General features: G+C 48.5%; 1 protein-coding gene across 14 annotated transcripts in view; it reads right to left on the bottom strand.

Moving 5' to 3' along the window:
* Positions 1–282: 282 nt before the first annotated feature.
* Positions 283–18,737, bottom strand: part of CDK12 (cyclin dependent kinase 12) — a 75,299-nt gene continuing 56,844 nt past the window's right edge. For 4 of the 14 annotated variants that reach the window (XR_014793018.1, XR_014793020.1, XR_014793023.1 and 1 more), the window contains 4 exons: positions 17,763–17,871; positions 17,173–17,308; positions 11,133–11,288; positions 283–416 (listed from right to left, as the gene is read on the bottom strand). The gene's annotated coding sequence lies outside the window, so the exon portion shown is untranslated. Of the gene's footprint in view, positions 417–5,809; positions 6,227–11,132; positions 11,289–16,513; positions 16,595–17,172; positions 17,309–17,762; positions 17,872–18,737 lie in introns of those variants that run through there. The other 10 variants (XR_014793017.1, XR_014793019.1, XR_014793021.1 and 7 more) reach the window with 5 other exon arrangements.

The raw sequence follows: 18,737 nt of genomic DNA on the forward strand, positions 1-18,737 counted from the left end.
TCCCTTCCAGCTCATGAGGATTTCGGGCCCTGTATGGGGAGAAGTTGGTGGGATTTTGAATTCTCTCAATCCCTGGAGAAGTTAGAGAACAGACGGGCAGGGCCAGGTATTAGGAGGGCAGAGCCCGATACCATACCTTGGAACTGGGACTAGTCCTGTCCTGATGGCTTTTTACCGGAATGAGATGACCTGCAGGCACCCTGTTCCCTGGTGCACACATGGGGGTGAGTTAGCTCTGGAGTGAGAGAGCGGCTAAGAAGTTGAGTTTAGAACAGAGAGATACCATTTTGTCATTTATTCATTCATTCAACAAATATTTACCAAACAGCTGCTTTCTGCCAGGCACTGTACTGGGCAATGGGAGCACACCGGTGAACACAGACAGACATGGTCATTGTCCTCATGGAACTTTCCACCTGGTGGGGGAAACAGGATCATCATTCCAATGGCTGCACAAATAAGTGTGAAACAACTGTGCTAAGTGCTCTGAAAGGATATGTAGTACCATGAGAGTACACAGTCGGGGGACTTGGCCGAGTCTAAAGAGTTAAGGATGAGCTTGCAAAGGAGACAGAGAAAGAGCAGCCAGAGTGGTAGGAGTATTGGCAGTGACATCAGCGGAGGATGTGGTCAACTCTGCCGAGAGATGGTGAGAGCTCACGGCACACCTATTCATCCTGACTCCTCACCTGCTAGTTGTGACTACAGGTATGGAAAGACTCTGGCATCACGCCTGGCTCACAGTTGGTGCTCTGTAATGTTAGTTCTCTTTCTCCCCCTCCCCAAGCTAAGCCTCCCTTCAGGGACCCCAGATTTTTGGAACAAAGGAGTTGCTGAGGCTCAGCCTTCTCTCTCAACTCAGGCCCCAAACCCCAGCCATCAGTCCTCAGTGACAGACTCTGGGCGTTTCCCTGCCTCTTCACATCAGTCCCTTCACATGGAGCCCTCCCATTCCCAAACCTAATTCCTCTTTGTATTGGTCTTCCACGAAGAGGGGCTGGGGCCTAGGTCTTAGAAAGATTCCATTCTGGCCTTGCTTCTGGGGCTGAGTCTGAGAAGTAGGAGAGTTGGAATCCTCAGGAGCTCCCAAAATTGCCCGGGGTGAATCTGAGTGTCTTAGGTAGGGAGAGGGGGAGCAGTGGGGAGATGGGGAGGTGGGCTGCCCACCCAAGGCGGCGTAGAGCCCAGAGCCTTTTCCATCACAGACACCCCATCTGTCTCACACAGAAGGCTGGGTTGGAGGAGGCGCTGAGAAGGGGGGTATGAGGGTGAAACTGTGCAGTCTGTGAGCTAGCATGCATGCAGTGAAGGTGCTGACCCAGAAGGATGGAGGGCCCAGGGTGGGGTATCAGCAGGGCTACTGAACACTAGTGGTCAGAGTTTAGGACTGGAGGTGGGGAAGATATGGGGACACTGTGTGCTATTCTCCCTAGACAGCTCTGTGATTGATTTTGATAGATAGCTCCCCACCCCACCAACCGGAGGCCAATAATCATACCCCTCTGGCCAAAAAACTAACAGCATCCCTAAGCCTAGGGCCAGGCTGGATTCATGATGCCTTCCTCTTCCCAGCAGTCAAACCTTTTTCAGGCCTTAAAATATTTTAGTTAAATTTGACAGTTTTCAGAGTGTTTCCTTTTACATATTATTTTAAACTTGTCTCGCTAAAGTCCACTATTATAATTTATTATTATTTTTATTGTTGTTAATCCTCTGAGGATATTTTTCCCATTGATTTTTTAAAATACATATATTTTTTATTTCAGAGAGAGGAAGGGAAAAGGAGAGAAAAACATCGGTGAGAAAAATCACATCAATCAGCTGCTTTTGCACGCCCCCTACCAAGGATCTAGCTGGCAACCCAGGTATGTGCCCTGACTGGGAATCAAACCAGCAACCTCCTGGTGCCTGGGACAATGCTCAACCAAATGAGCCACACCAGCTGGGCTCCACAGATTTTTAGAGAGAGTGAAAGGGAGGGAGGGGGGAGGGAGAGAAACATCAATTTGAGAGAGAGTCATGCTGATTGGTTGCCTCTTACATGCGCCTGACCAGGGCTGAGGATCAAACCTGCAACCGAGGTGCATGCCCTTGACCAGGAATCGAACCCAAGGCCCTTCTGTCCATGGGCCGACACTCTAATGACTGAACATACTGGCCAGGGCTATTATTATTATTACTGATCTGCCGATGAATCAACCAAGGACAGAATAAGTGAATACCAGGATCACAGAAGAAGAAGAGGGGGCTCAGATTCAGGTTTCCTGACTGACTGGAAAACTGGGAGATACACAGGCCTTGTTGGACATACACTGACACAGCCCCTTCCTGGATACCAACATACAAGCACTAGGAAACTAGACATTCTCAGAGGGACAGACCTCCCACAGAAACATGAGAGGGCTCTAGACTGGAAGTTCAGGAAGGAGGGGCAGACCAGGGTGTGGGGAGTGGAAAAGGTCAACTAGGAAGCAGCTGTTAGGGTCTACTCCAGGTCCTGAACAGACCCTTGGGAATCCCTGTGCACATCCCCTCCCCACATTCCAAGTTCTAAATACCCCTCTGCCGCCCCACCACCTACACTTAAAAAAAAAAAAAAAAAAAAAAAAGATCCCACAGCTTCCCTATCTACTCCTGTGTTTTCTCCCCCTCTTCCCTGTTTGGAAGTTCTTCCTCAGGTATAATTCAGGATGCAGCTTACTCCCTCTAAAACAGGTGCCAAGGGAACCCAAGACAGGACTTTGGTTATTAAATATAAATAGACAGGGAAGGGAAACTGAATATAGAGACATATTATATCTCACAATCCCTGCAAGTTATTAGGAAGAAGGCACGAGTGGTTGCTAAGCAACAGGTCTCCATAGAGGACGAGGCACTGAGGAAAAGCCTCCTTTGGATTTTGGGGTGAGAGGGTAGGGAAGGTGGAAGTCAAAGGGCTGTGGTCTGGCAGGCAGGCTGCTGGGAAGGGTTGGTTGTCCTCCCAGATTCCCCAGGCCTTAGCAAACTCCGCCTTTACAGCCTTCAGGATTGGTGGAAGGAGGAAGGCCTCAGGCAGCCCTCCCTTCCTGCCAGGAGGAGGGAACCTGGTTTCCATAGCAACCCAGAAACAACCCTGGCCTTGTTTTGCGTATGACTTCTCTGTAACCTTCGCTGGAGCGCTATCATGACCTCGTTCTCTGACCTCCAACTTCTGATTTGCGGGGGAGGGCCCACAGAAAGGCCAGCGGAGGGGATGGCACCTGGCTGGTTTTACTTCCCCCGAAAGGGGCAGTGACTCTCCAGGGAAAAGGGCTTCCAGGGGTCCTCTGACCTCGCACCTTCCCAGGGGCTGCAAAAAGCAGGGCCAAATGATGGCACGGGGTGCAAATCCTGGTCCACGCTTGCTTTCTAAAGGATAGTACAGACTGGGTTGGAGGTCAGGAGAGAATGAGGGAGTAGAATCATTTGTGCCCCTTGGCCACCCAGACCCCCATCCTCCTTGACCTGAAGTCCATTGTTGTCAAGACCAGAGAATGGAGATATAGAACATTAACGTGTGTCAAGTATAAGTGAGTGGCACCGAGGGGCATAATCTGTTTTTCTAATATGACCACAAGCAGAGTGTTAGAAGAATTAGGCCGACAGCTGCTGGTCTCCCCACAACCACCACCACCCCGCCCTTTCTACACCCCCCTCCTTGCTCTCCCTCTCCCTTCCTCCTCGGCATTTGCACACACCAATGGCAGCGGAGCCCTGCTCGAGATTTCTCTTAATCTTCCTCCGCCATCCTGCGCTCTTTCCGCAGGCGGTGCTGCGAAGCCGGCAGAGCCCCGCGTCACACCTTACTGCTCTCTGAGATTGCTCCACAGAGAGCTCAAGGAGATGGCAATTCGGTGCTGATGCCGGCTGGCAGCAGTTGCAAGAAGGGAAGGAGGAGAGAAAGGGAGGAGGGGAGGGGAGAAAAAGTTGGCACAGATACCAAGTTTTTCCCTAGAGAGACTGAGGGGTGGGGGGCGCAAGAGAAGAAAATGACACAGGGGAAAGGAAACAAGGAAAAAGAGGCAGAATGAGAGAGAGAGAGAGAGAGAGAGAGAGAGAGAGAGAGAGAGAGAGAGAGAGAGAATATGAATGAATTTGTTTTCTTAAATCCACATACAGGCATCACTACCCCACCTCACTCATGACCCTCTAAAGATCATACCACCCAGTCGGGGTTCCTACACACAGACACACTCACACACTCCCTCACAGCCAACCTGGAAATCAAAGCAGCCCAAGCATGTTGTGTGTATTTGTGCAAGTGTATGTGTGTGTGTATACGCCTGTATGTTGTCTCTGTTTTGGATCGCAGTAGAATGCAGTATGTAAATGAGATGGTTATTACCGCAATGTTCATCAAGCTGAGCCGAGAAGACATTAATAGCCTGATGAATATGCATGTGAATTTGTTAATTAAGTTAATTATTCTGCTGAAAATGCATTCGTCTTCCAAGGACATTTTCCCAATGATTTTTACATGCTCTAGCCATTAGTCATGCTATATTTTATCAGGGAAATGAGTTTGCTTAAGTTGTAAAGAGAGAGAGAGGAGAGAAGAGAAATAGAGGGGAAAAGGGAAGAGGAAAAAAATGAAAGAGGAAGAAGGAAAATGTGTTGAAGTTGAGAATGGGAAGGCATCTGAGGCCAGCCTGAAGTTTGAGGCCCAGCTGGGCTTTTGAAGCCTGCCCTCAATTTTTATGGGTACCTCACTCTACAATTTTTTGCCCTTATTTTGATGACAAACTTTTTTTTTCCAGTGCCAAATTTCCAACACATTAATTAATTGTTGTAGCCAATTAACTGTAGTTGTGCAAATGAGTTTAGCACTAATTACCATGCAGTGCCTGTAATCACATAAAAAACTTGCTGAGAGAGAGAGGAGAAAGGAGGAATGGGAAGGGAGTGGTGACAGGAGAGAAGGGGACCTGGCGTAGAGAGGCAGCCAAAGAAAGGGAGTAAGCAGGGGCTCTGAGAGTTCCTGGTTAGGAGCCATCTTGGCTGCGAGGGAAGAGAGCTCTCCAGGCCACGCCAGGACCTCTGACAGCCAGGAATCTCTGGGGATAAGAGCTAGTCAAGAGTGGTCTCCCTTGTGTCTAAGAACTTCCAATCAAAAGGCAGATGCAGAATGGATATCTCTGGTTGTTTCAATGCAGTATAGTCCCTATAAATCCTGACGGCCTTCGTGTTTCCCTCCCATGGCTGGAATTACTTGGTAAGGATGGCGGGCGCCACTGTGAGGAATGTGCCATTTTTGATGGGCCAAGAGAACTGGAGAAGAGTGGTGTGTGCAGTCAGCCCGGTTCTGGAGCCATAAGTAGACAGGGAAACTTATTATGAGTCCACAATCACTACAGTAGGGCCAAGGGAGCAATAGTAACATCAACTATAAAAGAGCCAGTTCCAGCAAGAGGTGGGAGGAGGCAGCCTTTTGCCAGATACAGCCCCCAAGAGAGGAGCCAAGCCTTCTCTCCTGCAAGGTGGCATCTCTACCATCCATCATGTCTGAGCCAACTCAGGTTTCTACCTGTCCGTTTCAACCAATGACCAGAGGCTGTGGTCAGACCAAATGATTTCTACAACTCCTGACTTAGTGTGAGGGGAAGAGCAGTGGTGAAGTCAGGACTAAACACTGGACTGACGTTTTACCTCCCACCCCATTTTCCCCCTGCACCTTGTTCCAGGCACTGAGACTGCCCCAGGTGTAGTACATGTGGAAACCTCACCACAACCAAATAAAACGGTGTTACATCTCCCTTACTCCTCCAGAATAGAGAGTTCACTTAAAAAAACAAACAAAAAACAACATATTTTATTGATTTTTTACAGAGAGGAAGGGAGAGGGATAGAGAGAAGCACTGATGAAAGAGAAACATCGATCAGCTGCCTCTTGCACACCTCCTACTGGGGATGTGCCCGAAACCAGGGAACATGCCCTTGACTAGAATCGAACCTGGGACCTTTCAGTCCACAGCCGACGCTCTGTCCACGGAGCCAAACCAGTTAGGGCATAGAGAGCTCACTTTTTGTCATGGTCCTCATTTTCCTTAGACCTATGAAGAAATATATTCAACTTCAAATTTCCAAGGAGTATCTTGCCTCCACATTCTCTCATAGACAACCAAAGGGTGGATCCTCCCTCTCCCATTCCAGGTCTCGGGTCTGTGGGCAGATGGCCGGTGGGCTCCGTCCACTTCAGCCTTGTTCTTCCCTGGCAAAGGGAAAACAATTTCAAAGACACATGCCTTACGGTCCCCGCTCAATGACACTGCCTCTCTTCTAACCTATGAACCAAAGTTAGTTGTGATGACCTGAACTGACCCAAGATGCTCCAGTGTTCTTCCTGCCTCCAACATCTCTCTTCTAACACTCCTTTTCCCAGCAACCTTAGTCAAGGTCTGAGAAAGCCTGGTATAACGAAAGAGCCCTATTATCTTGGGTTCCAAGACATCTTCTTTGCCATTTAATTGAATGTGATAGTGGGAAAATAACTTACTATGAGCCTCATTTTTCCTAGTCTATGAAATAGAAACAATAGTGCCATGTCTGAAAGATCAAGAGGCTTAATAACTCTGAATATAAAACACCAGCACACCAAGTAAGATGAGCTACTTCATTAATTCCTAATGAGTACAAAGCATCCTTTTTTTTTTTTAATCCTCACTCGTGGACATGCTGAGAGAGAGAGAGAGTGAGAGAGAGAGAGAGAGAAAGAGAGAGATCGATGTGAGAGAGAAACAGTGATCAGTTGATCAGTATGTAGGGAAGCCCACATACCCCAACAGGAATTGAATCGGAAACCCAGGTGTGTGCCCTGACCGAGAATTGAACTTCTGGTGCACAGGCTGATGTCCCAATTGAGCCATTCCTGCTGGGGAAAGTATTCTTTAACAGGTGAATGGTTAAACTGTGGTACATCCACATCATGAAGTAAATAAAAGGACCAAGCTATTGATACATATAAAAACATAGATGGAATCATGCTGAGTGAAAAAAGCAAATCCTAAAAAATTGCATAGTGGATAACTCCATTTTTGAAGTGACAAAATTTTAGAAGTGGAGGATAAGATTAGTATTTGCTAGGGACTGAGGAGGGCATGATTATAAAAGGGCAACATGAGGAATACTTGTGGTATTGATACTGTTCAGTATCATGACTGTAGTGATAGATATTCAAATTTATACAGGTAATAAAATTACATAGTACGTACACACACACACACACACACACACACATACGAACAAGTAAAACTGATTAAATAAGACTGGTGGATTGTATCAATGTCAATGTTTTGGTTATGATATACTGTATGTAGTCTTGCAAAGTATTACTATTGGGTGAAAGTAGGAAACATGTATAAGGGATCTCTTATTTTTTTTAAAATATATTTTATTGATTTTTTTTATAGAGAGGAAGGGAGAAGGATAGAGAGTTAGAAACATCAATGAGAAAGAAACATCGACCAGCTGCCTCCTGCACTCTCTGTACTGGGTATATGTCCGCTACCAAGGTACATGCCCTTGACCAGAATCTAACCTGGGACCCCTTGAGTCCGAAGGCCACCACTCTATCTACTGAGCCAAACCTGTCAGGGCAGGATCTTTTAAAAATGTATTGTTTCTTATAACTGCATGTGAATCTATAATTACCTCAATTAAAAAAAGCTATGATAGATTATTAATGTCTCTGCTGGGTATAGAAGGAAGAAGAGGCTGCCCTTGTGTTTCCATTACAGGATTCCAAAGAGAAAAATTAAAAAATATTATTCTCATTAGGGTATATCAATAAAATGATCATAACCATGGGGAGCCATTTGTACCTGTTGACCCAATAATTCCACTTCTTGGAATTTACTATAAAAAATGCATGAAGTTTTGTGTGTTAGGATGTTTGTTGTGGTATTATTTAAAACAGTAAAAATACCTAAATGATTAAAAATAGGAGATGAGCCTTATAAATCATGGCCTATCAAGATAATGAAATATTCTATAGACTTGAAACAGTTTAAAAATACACACCCAGCACAATGCAGGCACTCAATAAATGGCAGTTCACTTTCCTGGGATGTTCTGGGTATCAAAAGAGCTCATGTGGGTAAATGCCCTTATACTATAAGGTGCCTGGCGAACACTAGATGTTGCCAGCTACCCTAATGGCTATCTCTCCCAGCTCTACCCGAGTCAAAGATGTGCTCCAGGCAGAACACTGTGTAAGGTGCCCCTGGCTTGAGAAGAATGGGAATGGGGGAACTGACTTACTGGGGATTATGAGTCAAGGGATTGGGACTTTCCAGAAGACTGCCAACCCTGGTTTCATGAAGAAAAGTATGGACATTCTCCCTAGAATATGCAAATACACATAAAGGACTATAATCATGGAGTCTTTGAAGCAATGTTAGTCCTGCTAACTCGATAAAAGTAATAGACACTATTGCATCTACCCTTTTTGAATGAGTATCAGGTACTGTCCTAGGTGCTTTAAACACATTATTTCACTATATTCTCTCCACAATCTTAAGAGGTTGTTCATATGCATTTCAAACAAGGAAAATAGGGCTCAAAGTGGCTAAGTGACTCACCAAAGTGGCACAGTTATAAATGGCAGCACTATCATTGGAACCCAAGGCTGTCTGCTTAACACATATTACATTTATTTATTTTTAATTTTTATTTTAAAAAAATATATTTTTATTGATTTTTTACAGAGAGGAATAGAGAGTTAGAAACATCGATGAGAGAGAATCATTTATCAGCTGCCTCTTGCACACCCCCACTGGGGATGTGCCCGCAACCAAGGTACATGCCCTTGACCGGAATTGAACCCAGGACCTTTCAGTCCGCAGGCTAATGCTCTATCCACTGAGCCAAACCGGTTTCAGCACATTTATTTTTTAAACATATTTTTATGAATTTCAGAGAGGAAGGGAGAGGGAGAGAGAGATAGACACATCAATGATGAGAGAGAACCTGCCTCCTGCATGCCCCCAACTGGGGATCGAGCCCACAACCTGGGCATGTGCCCCTGACCGGAATCGAACCCGGGACTCCTCAGTCCACAGGCTGATGCTCTATCCACTGAGCCAAAATAGCCAGGGCAACACATACTACATTTAGAAGGATTGAAAAGGGGTGTACTGTGTGAAGATTGCAGTGAAGATTTTCTGAGAAGCCCCAGAAAAGTAACCCTGTTCTTCCAAATCCCGTTGGGTAGTAGACAAAGACTTAAATCCATCCAGGCAGAAGCAAAACCTCTGAAGAGAAGGAGGCCCATTCTGAAGCCTTGTATCCCATGAGTTTTTCCAGATATCTAACCTCAAACCTTCCTGCTAAAATCTGATTCTTCCCCCGGTTTTCAGTGGAGTTGGTAAACACCTGATATGGTTCCCTCCAGGAGAGGTCTAGGTCAGAGGGGTGAGAGGAGCTTCTCCTTCCCCAGTTCTGCTGAGGCCATGACTAAGACACTTCAGTCCCTCTGGCCTCATGGGTCTGCCCAAAGTATCAAACCAAAGAGAAGCAGGAGAAAATGGGCCAGGAAGAAAAGCAGAAAGTAAAGCCTAACCAGACCAAGGAGACCAGCTTGGAAGACGGCCTGGGAGCCCTCAGGATCTCAGTGCCGGGAACAGGTGAAGTTAAGGTGGCAGTTTTTCCTACCGGGCTCCGCAGCCAGCTTTGCGTTTGACATCTACCTAGCCGTGGAGGTCTGGCCGGCATCCCTCATGCCAGCGCTCTTGTCTGTCTTCACATGACATCTCTATCGAAAGGAGGGGCTGGGTTCTGCCACTCAGTATTATTCCTCCTATGTCAGGAACTTGCCCAGGACCAGGCAGTCCACCTGGGGGCCTTAGAGATCCCGGAGAAGAGAATAATCATGTGAGAAGGATGTTGGGATCCCAAGGCTAGGTCTAAAGCTCTTTCTCTCAACAGGAGAGCCGGAGGGCAAATGAAGCCTGAGTTTGGTGCGGACTGGGGAAGGGAAGTCTTACCCCACCCCTTCTCCATCCTCCCCTCCTCCGTACACTATTCTATCCTCTGGGGCCAAGCATACCCACTGTTCACTTTGGCTTCCCTCACCACCTATCCTGTGGATAGGAGAGGGTTAAAGGCATGGTATGGGCAAGCTATAAATTTCCTATCAGTGTGGGGAGAACAGGACTGTTGGCAAGGAGGGGGCTGGGCTAGGGGGGAGGGGGAGCTGGGAAAAAGCCAGGAGGTTGTCTCTAGGTAACAATAAACACTGCAAGCAAGGAGCAGCTGTTACACTTACTCTCTCTGCATCACAATGCTGAAATCACACTAATAAACCAGTGTGCCCAATGCACAGGCATACACGCATTTAGGGCCGGGCTCCACAGTACCCCTGGCTGCCCTCTGCTTCGGGTCAGGGCCCTTGGTACAGCGGACATACCAGTCGTGGCCTGGCTGTCCTTGTGGGGAGGATGAGTGTTGATGGGTCAGTTTCAGAATGGCAGTCTCAGAGTCAGGGGAGTAGCAGGGTCTAGGGACTCTGGGTTCAGATCCTGGTGGGAAGAGTTCAAGTAGGATAACTCTTGAGTGGGCGTTGGGAGGTGAGAAGGAGAACAAGAGGGAGAAAAGTATAGGGAACAGGCAACTACTTACCAAGTCCTTAGATTGGACTTGGAGGGGATGAAATGGCCAGGAGTGGAGCTGAATGAAGGGAGGTGGACGATGAGAAGGGCTAAGGAGAGGTTTGAGAAAGAGGAGAAGCATATGGTATTGAGGAGTGAGTCTTCTATTTCTCTCACTCACTCTCTCACACCTTACATCTCACCGCACCTGGTGCACCCCCTCACAGCACTACCATTATACCAGAGCTCCTGATGCTGTCAGGAGAGCTGGGGAGTGGAGCTAGTCCCACGTTCCTACATAAAGGGCAGTCGGTCTCTTCCTATCTCAAACCGAATCCATCTCTGGAGCTTCAGGAGCATCCCAGCACAGCCCCTCTCCCCAGCTAACAAGCAGAGTCACCAGCAAAGAAAGCAATAGAAATAGGCAGATGAGTCCTTGGACTCTGTCGGAGAAGTCCCCTCCTCTTAGCCCATCCTTCTCTGAGTTTAGAGGGAGGATAGTAATTATTATGTATTTGGATCCTTGCTTACCTTTGCTGAACAAGGCTTCTGGCACTGTGGTCAAAGGCATGACTGGTTCTCTTGGTCCATCTCCTGGCCCCTTCCTGCTGTTGTGATCGCAAATATAGCACCCTATCATTCCCCTGATTCAGAAAGGATGGAGAAGATGCACACTGCCAACCTGGCCTGTAAGAGAGAGGGGGGGGAGGGGGGGAAAGGGGGGGAAAGGGAGAGAGGGAGAGAGGGAGAGAATCAGCGCCTTTGAGGATCATGGTGCCTATTTCCAGGGAAGAGAGTACAGAGACCAAGTAGTGTTATAATAATGTTTTTAAAAAACATAAATTCCCAAGTCATGTGGTGTCAGCTGGGTACCAAGAGTTCTGAGCAGGCAAGTGAGGGCTGGAAGAAGGGGCTTTGTCTGCCTGGGAAGCCCCTCTTCTGGATGATTCCAGGAGCCCTGAGCTGTCCAGCACATGTGGATGCCCAGTACCTTCTATGCTGCCAATGGTTACAACAAGAGCAAGAATAACTGGCCCCTCCTATCCTTGCCTCACTGAAGCCTCTCGCTGGGATGCTCAGCTTCTCCTGTTCTCTTTCCCATTTCCTTCTCTTCCTTCATAGCTAGGGCCTCTCCGAGGCCCCACAATCCAGATAAGAGACCTTTATCCACAGAGCTCAGAGTGGGGAGAAACAGGCAAAAGAGAGCCCTAACAGGCCTGGGCCCCCTTCCCCCTGTTGTTTTCATGAGCCTGCGCTGCCCCCCTACCCCACCCCGGCACCGCCCCCCTACCCCACCCCGGCACCGCTATGAGTCACCAAAACCTTGAGCTCAGCTGAGCTGCCAGCAGCCTTCTCCCTCCCGCTGCTCCAGCCAAGCAGACATGCACCCGAAGGGTCCCAGAGCCCCATTCTTTATTGCTAGGAACCTGCAACACACATACCCATTGAGATGAGTGAGCAGAGGAGTGCAAGAGACCTCAGCATGTGCTCTGTGCTGAAGCAGAGCCGGCTGCCTTCCCCACTGCTATGTGTTTCAGAGGAGAACAGAGGCTCTGTAAACAGGAGCCACCCTAATAAATCCTCAGAAAAATATTCAATATGAACAGCCTGCCCTACGTTAGGCAGTCAGCTTTACAAGAGGGACTACAGGCCTCTTAGTACCCAAATTTTCCCCATCTCCTCCCCATTTTCAGGCTTCTTCCTGATCTCCCCAAGAAAATCTCCCTTTCCAACTCCCTGGCACGGTTCTCCTCCTCTCCCTCTACCCCCTGCAGCCCTCAGAAGCAGTGGGGGAGCTGGAAGGATTCTTTCCAGGCTGTTTAGGGGATTTGAGGGGGGCCCTTCTTAACTTGCTGGCAGTAGAGAAGGCAGAGAATCAGACAGCCAAGGTGGTCCTGAGGGTCTAAGGATAGGGCAGGGTGAGGCTGGGACCCTTAGAGAGGAACATCCTGCTCTTGCCCAGGGCCTCTGAGGATATGAAATGGGGACTGAGCTAGAGGAAAAGATAATTCTGGGAGTGGGAAAGGTGTTGGGGGCCTGGAGGGTGTGACCAAGTTTCTACCCACACTGCTTTCCAAGCTCTCTGCCCATTCTTGCCCTGACCCCAACTTAGTCTCATGAAGCACAGAACAAAGAATGTTTAATGTTCTGAGGAAGGAAGAGATGCCAGGAAAAGCCTCCCCTAGTAACCTGCGGAAAGTCCCTTTTCTCCTTCCTGCTCTCCCTCCTCAACCCTGTGTCTGAACAATGAAGGATGCAGGAGGTGGGGAGGGGGCAGCAGGACAGGTGCCCTTTTCTCCAGTGTGGCCAACACCACACAGAGCCAGATGGGCCCAGCTGAGAGCTCTGGGGCCGTGGCGCCACATGAATTCAGGGCAGGGCATTTCTGACAGCCTCAGAGCCCGCAGCTTCATTTCCATCTCTGTTCTCGGCTTAGACATGGATAACAGGTGTAAGACCACTCCTCAGGCCTTTTTTTTTTTTTTTTTTTTTTTGAGGGGGGAGCTTAATTTTCTCTAGTAGCTTATATTGCAGCAGGGAAACTTGTGATAAAAAACAAAAACAAACAAAACAAAAAAACCCTCAATATTTAGTCATCATTGAGGGATTTATTTCTAGGTCAAGGAACTGAGGTAGTTGGTGCATTTCTTTCTCTGTGGACCTTATGAAATATGGTGAAACCCATGGAAGTGGGGGTGGAGTGGGATCTGTCTGCCTGGAAGCAAGGGGATACATAAGATAATCTTTGGAATAGCCTGGGTAAGGGAAATGTCCCCCAGTAGTGCACCTGCCTTCCTCCCCTGGGTTGCTTCCAAGACCCGGGGGCCAGAGACAAGAGACTCCAAGCAGTAGAGAGTGATATCCTGCTGACACTCCTCCTTTGACTTTCCTCCCCACACCCTACCTTTCCCCGTGTTCCCAGAAACTCTCCAAATCCAGGAACACAAAACACCAGGACAGGATTCAACTGATTTCCCATCTCTGGCTCTGTTTCCACCACTATAAAATGAAGAGTTCAGCAAGATGAGCTCCAAGTTCTCTTCCTTGCAACAGTAAGGTTCTATGATTCATACCCCAAAGGCACAGGCCTCATTTGCATGCTGTTTTGCATGTAATCTCCATGGCACTTATTTCATGTCTAAACGTACAGAAATATCTCTGAACCCTGCCCTTATCCTCTCTCTCACCAGAGTCTCTGGCTCTATGGCCCTTAACTCTTGTCCTCTCTTCAAAGTTCTGTCCCCACCTTCCTTTCACTTCATGTTATAGCACTCACTGGGACAAGCCCAACTGGACAAAATCCTGGGAGCAAGAAAACAGCCTTACCTAATATTCTGGCTGCAATTTGGGGCCCCAGGCCTGAGCCAACCGGTACAGTTCCATCCTTTTTGAAGCTCCCGGCAGTTGGGGGTAAATCCCGGCGCTCCTCAGTGCCTCCCCTCTTCCTCCACCTCACTATTCCCCATGCCAGAACGCAAAGTGGCCAGTGATTGATGGGCCTGGGTTCCCGGTAACCGCACCCAGTGGCCCAATCCTCCTCCCTTACCCGATCCCTCCCCTGTCCCTATTCAGAGATCAGATTGTCTCATGTTGGTCCCTGAGGTCCCATTAATTAAAAATACATCCAATTAAATGGCAGGTGAAAACGTGCTATTGGAGCTCTCCATCCCTCTTGCCCCAGCTTGGTCCCCCCCGCCCCCCCCCCCCCCCGCCCCAGGCTCAGCTGTGCTTTGAGCTGAGAAAAAAAGAGAGAGAGAGAAGAACGAGGGAGAGAGAAGAGGAAGACATAGGAGTGGGGGTATGGCAGTGGGGGGGTACTATTTGAACCTCTGCCAGGGTAGCATGTGCCAGCCTGGGAGGGTGGCACTGTGCCCTGATGTCTAATTTCTGGAGGTGTGAGTAGGTTCAGTCAGCTGGGTACCCACTTCCATTTCCCTTAAAGGGGCAGAGGGAAGTCAAAGGGCATGGCTAGCTGTGCTGCCCTCCTTCTGGGCTGAGTGGGTGAAGGGCGGAAGTGTAAATGATAGAGGGCCCTTAGGTGGGGGTGTGATGTTCAGGGGTTGGGAGGGTCTGAGGCCTCCATTCTTGGCATATCACTGCTCTTTCCGACATTGCAAAGAAAAGAAGAGGCGACTGGGACCCAGGTGGCAGGGCATGGCAATGTTCCCAAGCCAGGCTGTGCCTACCCCTGCCCACAGGAAAACTGAGAGAAGAATGGAGGGAGGGAGGGAGGAAGGAGCCATAATTTGGGTGGGAGCAAATGGGTCAGATAGGATAAAATATACAAGGATGAGTAACTGTGTTGGGACTTTATAAGGTAAGAGGGTCTGAAAAGACTTGTTGTGTTTGCCCTTTCTCTAGGCAGAAAGGAACAGCAGTATTGGGAAGGCACCTTGACCTGGCCTCCTGGCAGGCTGTGAGTAGGGTATCTCCCTCGAGGAGCAGTGATAACTCTCATTCTCTTCCACACTTATGTCCTCAGCATTTTGTCAGCATGTAACCCTGCCCCCCCCCACTACACCCCCCCCCCCTTTCCTGGTAAAGTCCTCTGGCTCCAGGCAATGCAAAGCTAACGGGCACCAAGAGCTGTTGGGAGAGGAGCTAGGAAAGAAGGGATGACTGAGGGTGGCACTCAGAATCCAGGCAGGAATGGGGGTGGTTTGCCGACTCAGGGCCCCCGCCTGGCCTCCTTGGCAGCCTCAGTACCTCCTCACTTCACTTTAACGCTAATTGGAGATTTTAATCTGCACTGCTGCTCTGCTCGGGGTGCTGGGGGGAGCGCCAGCTGTGCAGTAATTCCAGCAGCACCGACTGTTTAATCAAGCTGTCCTCCTGGGGAGGGGCCCTCGGGCATGGGGGTAGGAGGGAGGAGCAGAACCTCTGTCATCTCCCTTAGCCTGTTCAGCCTGGAAGGGCTCCTAGAGACTGAGGCGCAGTTGTGTGGTGCCTCCTCCCCATAAGGGCTCCATGGCCCCTTGAATCCCTAGCAGAGCCATTACATGGTGTGAGGTCAGTATGAGGCTCATGGGCCAAAACGGCCTCCTTCCCCATCCTGCTTTCTGACACCTTTTCTGGCCCAGAGCCCTGGGGTGTCCTGGGTATCCTCCACCCACTCAGGCTGCAAATGACTATCAGACCATCTTGAGGTTTGTGCTGGGGGCACAGAAGGCTGAACTTTCCCACTGTCGGTCTTCTAGGTCCTCTCACCAACGCTCTCTCACTAACAAAGCTACTTCTCTTAAAACAATTGTAAAAAAATTTTTTTTCCTCTGAAAAGCACAGGTAGCCCCACCCTCCGAGCTAAAAAGTGACTGCCTTAGAAGCAGGGAGACGGGCGTGGACGGCTAGAGGATGCTACACTCTGAGGGAGAGAAGCACCTACGCAAGTTGTTCAGCGCCTATAGCTAGGGGGGCTTCCCAAGTTCAGCTGGGAATGTACTGAGAATCAGGTCACTAGGGCAGTGTTCAAGGTCTCAGGCCACTCTTAAGGAAGAACAAGTGGCACTTAGAATTCTTTTGGTTTCTTAGGTCCCATTCTCAGGCCCTCTTGGGGCCTTTCTGACCTCTGTGCTGGAGAAAGGGTACCCACTGTTGCCCAAATCCTATCTGCTAAGGGGCAGGAGATTTAATTGGTCAGCAGCACCCTCGTGTGGCAGAAACCAAGACTGCAGCTGCCCAAGTGGCCCAACAGCTTTGGGGCATCAGCCAGATAGACAGATTGGTGGGCAGTGTTATAAATGTTAGTGCTCTCTGTGCCATCAAGGTACCTCATGCATATTTACTGCTTGACCACTTCCGGGAAGCATTTCCTGCTTTCTAACCAGAAGGTCTCTGGTCTTTTACCCAGGAGCATGCCCTATTCCTCCATCCACCCCATCCTAACTCCAACTCAAGGGGAGGGCGCACCTTACCCAGAGCTGGAACTTGTTTAAGCCTGCTGCCTGTGTTGCCTGGATTGCAAGTGTGAAAGAGGCACCGCTGAGAGAGGAGGCCTAAGGTCGAAAGGGTAAACTGATGTTACCTCCAATGGCAGGAGAGGCTCTGGCACCTGTCAATTCTACAGGTGCCAGACAAGAGCTGCCACCTGAGCTCAAGACAGAGTATCACCTAGTGGTGGGTTCTGCCTTACAGCAATCCATTCTCCACTCCCTGGGGAGGTGTGAGGATGACTACAGACTCCTCAGAGGCTGAGATCCTTGCCCTCTGGAATGGACACCAGATAAAACACTTTCCTCCAAAGATCCAGATACCTTCTAAGAATGCCAGGCCCCTGGGCAGAATGCACATCTGGAACTTCAGACTTCTAATCCCAAGTGGACTTTTCCTTTCCAGTGTCAAATACTGTCTGTTTACTGGTCACTTCTTCCCACACCTACTAAATGGGAAAAATGGTTCTGAACTACAGAAAGGGGGAAGGAGACTTAACAGGAAGTTCTCACTGAAGATTAGGCAGAGAACTGAGTCACTAAAGGCTTCCTCTCATTGAAGATATTGGACAATAGAGAGAAATACTCCCGGGAGAAACATGACCCTGTTTGGGGTTGAGGGGCAGGGAGAGGAGCACACCTACCTGGCAGCAGGAAGGTGGAGGTGAGGACTGGAGGCTGGTGACCTGCCCAGGTCTGGGCATTGAGGATGGAGAGAAGCAGCCTGTAGGCTCTCCTAGTGTCTAGCACAGTGTTTGGATAGGTGATCTCCCATCTAACCTGGAAGGAGGTGGAGAAGCTGATGAGATGCAGTAAGAATGGACAGCACTGCCCTATCCTGACTTGGAATAAAGGGAGAGAAAATAGCTTATTGGGAAAAAGAAAGCAGGGCTATGTGTGCGCATGAGGTGGTGGGTGAGTGGAGCAGGTGTTACAGAGGAGAGGCTGAGAGTAACTGACATCAGCATCCCACCATAGAGGAATATCCATTAGCACAGCTGGCCATGAGGAAAGAATGGGAATGAAATGACTGCTGATGCTAATAAAGGGGGTTACCTACTCTATCCAGGAGGGAGAAATTGTTAATCAGAAGTAGGATACCGTAATAGGGTCAAACAAAAAGCTCCGGAAATCTTTGGGAGTAAGAAAATGTGTGTGTGTGTGTGTGTGTGTTGTGTGTGTTAGACCCTTATAAAAACAGGCCTGTGGCCTCTGATTGACCTTAGATCCCTACCTGGCTTGAGTCTGTGAAAGACATTGAATTTGCCAGGGCTTCGGATATCACGTGACTGATGGGCTTCGCCAAATTCCTCAGGGGCCATCCCTCCTGCTGCTACTGCCACCTGCAAAAGAAAATGACAGGTTATATTAGACATGAGACAAGGGACTAGACACCAAAGAAGATCTCTGGTCTTTTACCAGGAGCTTGGCCTTAGGAGGTTAACAGTGATGGTGACAGTCACCATTATCCTAATTCCCTTCAACCTAAACAGGAAGCCCAGAAGGATTCATGAACCTTAAGTATGTTCCCAGAGTTTTAACTGTCCTAAGAGTCCTACCTCCAGGGAACCAGTGCCCAGTCTGATAAAACAAAAACCATGGTTCCTATATTTAAGTTAAGGATTCAATAGAAATAGAAGCTGTGAAACTCAGAATTATAAAGGGCAATAAAGGTTCAAGGTGAAAGCAAAGTTAATGCAAGAAGGTGACTGGAGGAGGCCATTTAGTTTTAGATCAGATCATCAGCTTGAACTCAAGGCTCCTTTTGTCCAAAACAGCTTCTTCAAGAAGGGCCCGGAGGCAAAAAAGAAAAGGTCCAATGAGACAGAAAAGATGTTTGCAGGACAGCAGACATTATGGAACTTGAGCACGAAGGTCCATCATACATTCATTCTCTGGTCAGCGATTTTTAAGCCTTTTCATCTCCTGGCACACATAAACTAATTACTAAAATTCTTCAGCATACCAAAAAAATACATCCTTTGCCAATCTGACCCAAAAAAGCGATATAATGTTGATTCATTCACATCAAATGGCTATTGTTGTGTTGGCTATTGTCTTTTTTTTTTTATTTAATTTTACAATCTAAGAGCAAAGAGGTCAGTGTCCCTGATTAAACAGTCAGGCATTGCATGTTTGCAGCACACCGGTTGGAAACTGCTGCCCTAGATAAAGATAAATATGCATGGGGACCAACTCCCTATTCCTC

The sequence above is a fragment of the Pipistrellus hanaki genome (genome assembly GCF_964339955.1).
Source record: "Pipistrellus hanaki genome assembly, chromosome: 16".
NCBI lineage: Eukaryota > Metazoa > Chordata > Mammalia > Chiroptera > Vespertilionidae > Pipistrellus > Pipistrellus hanaki.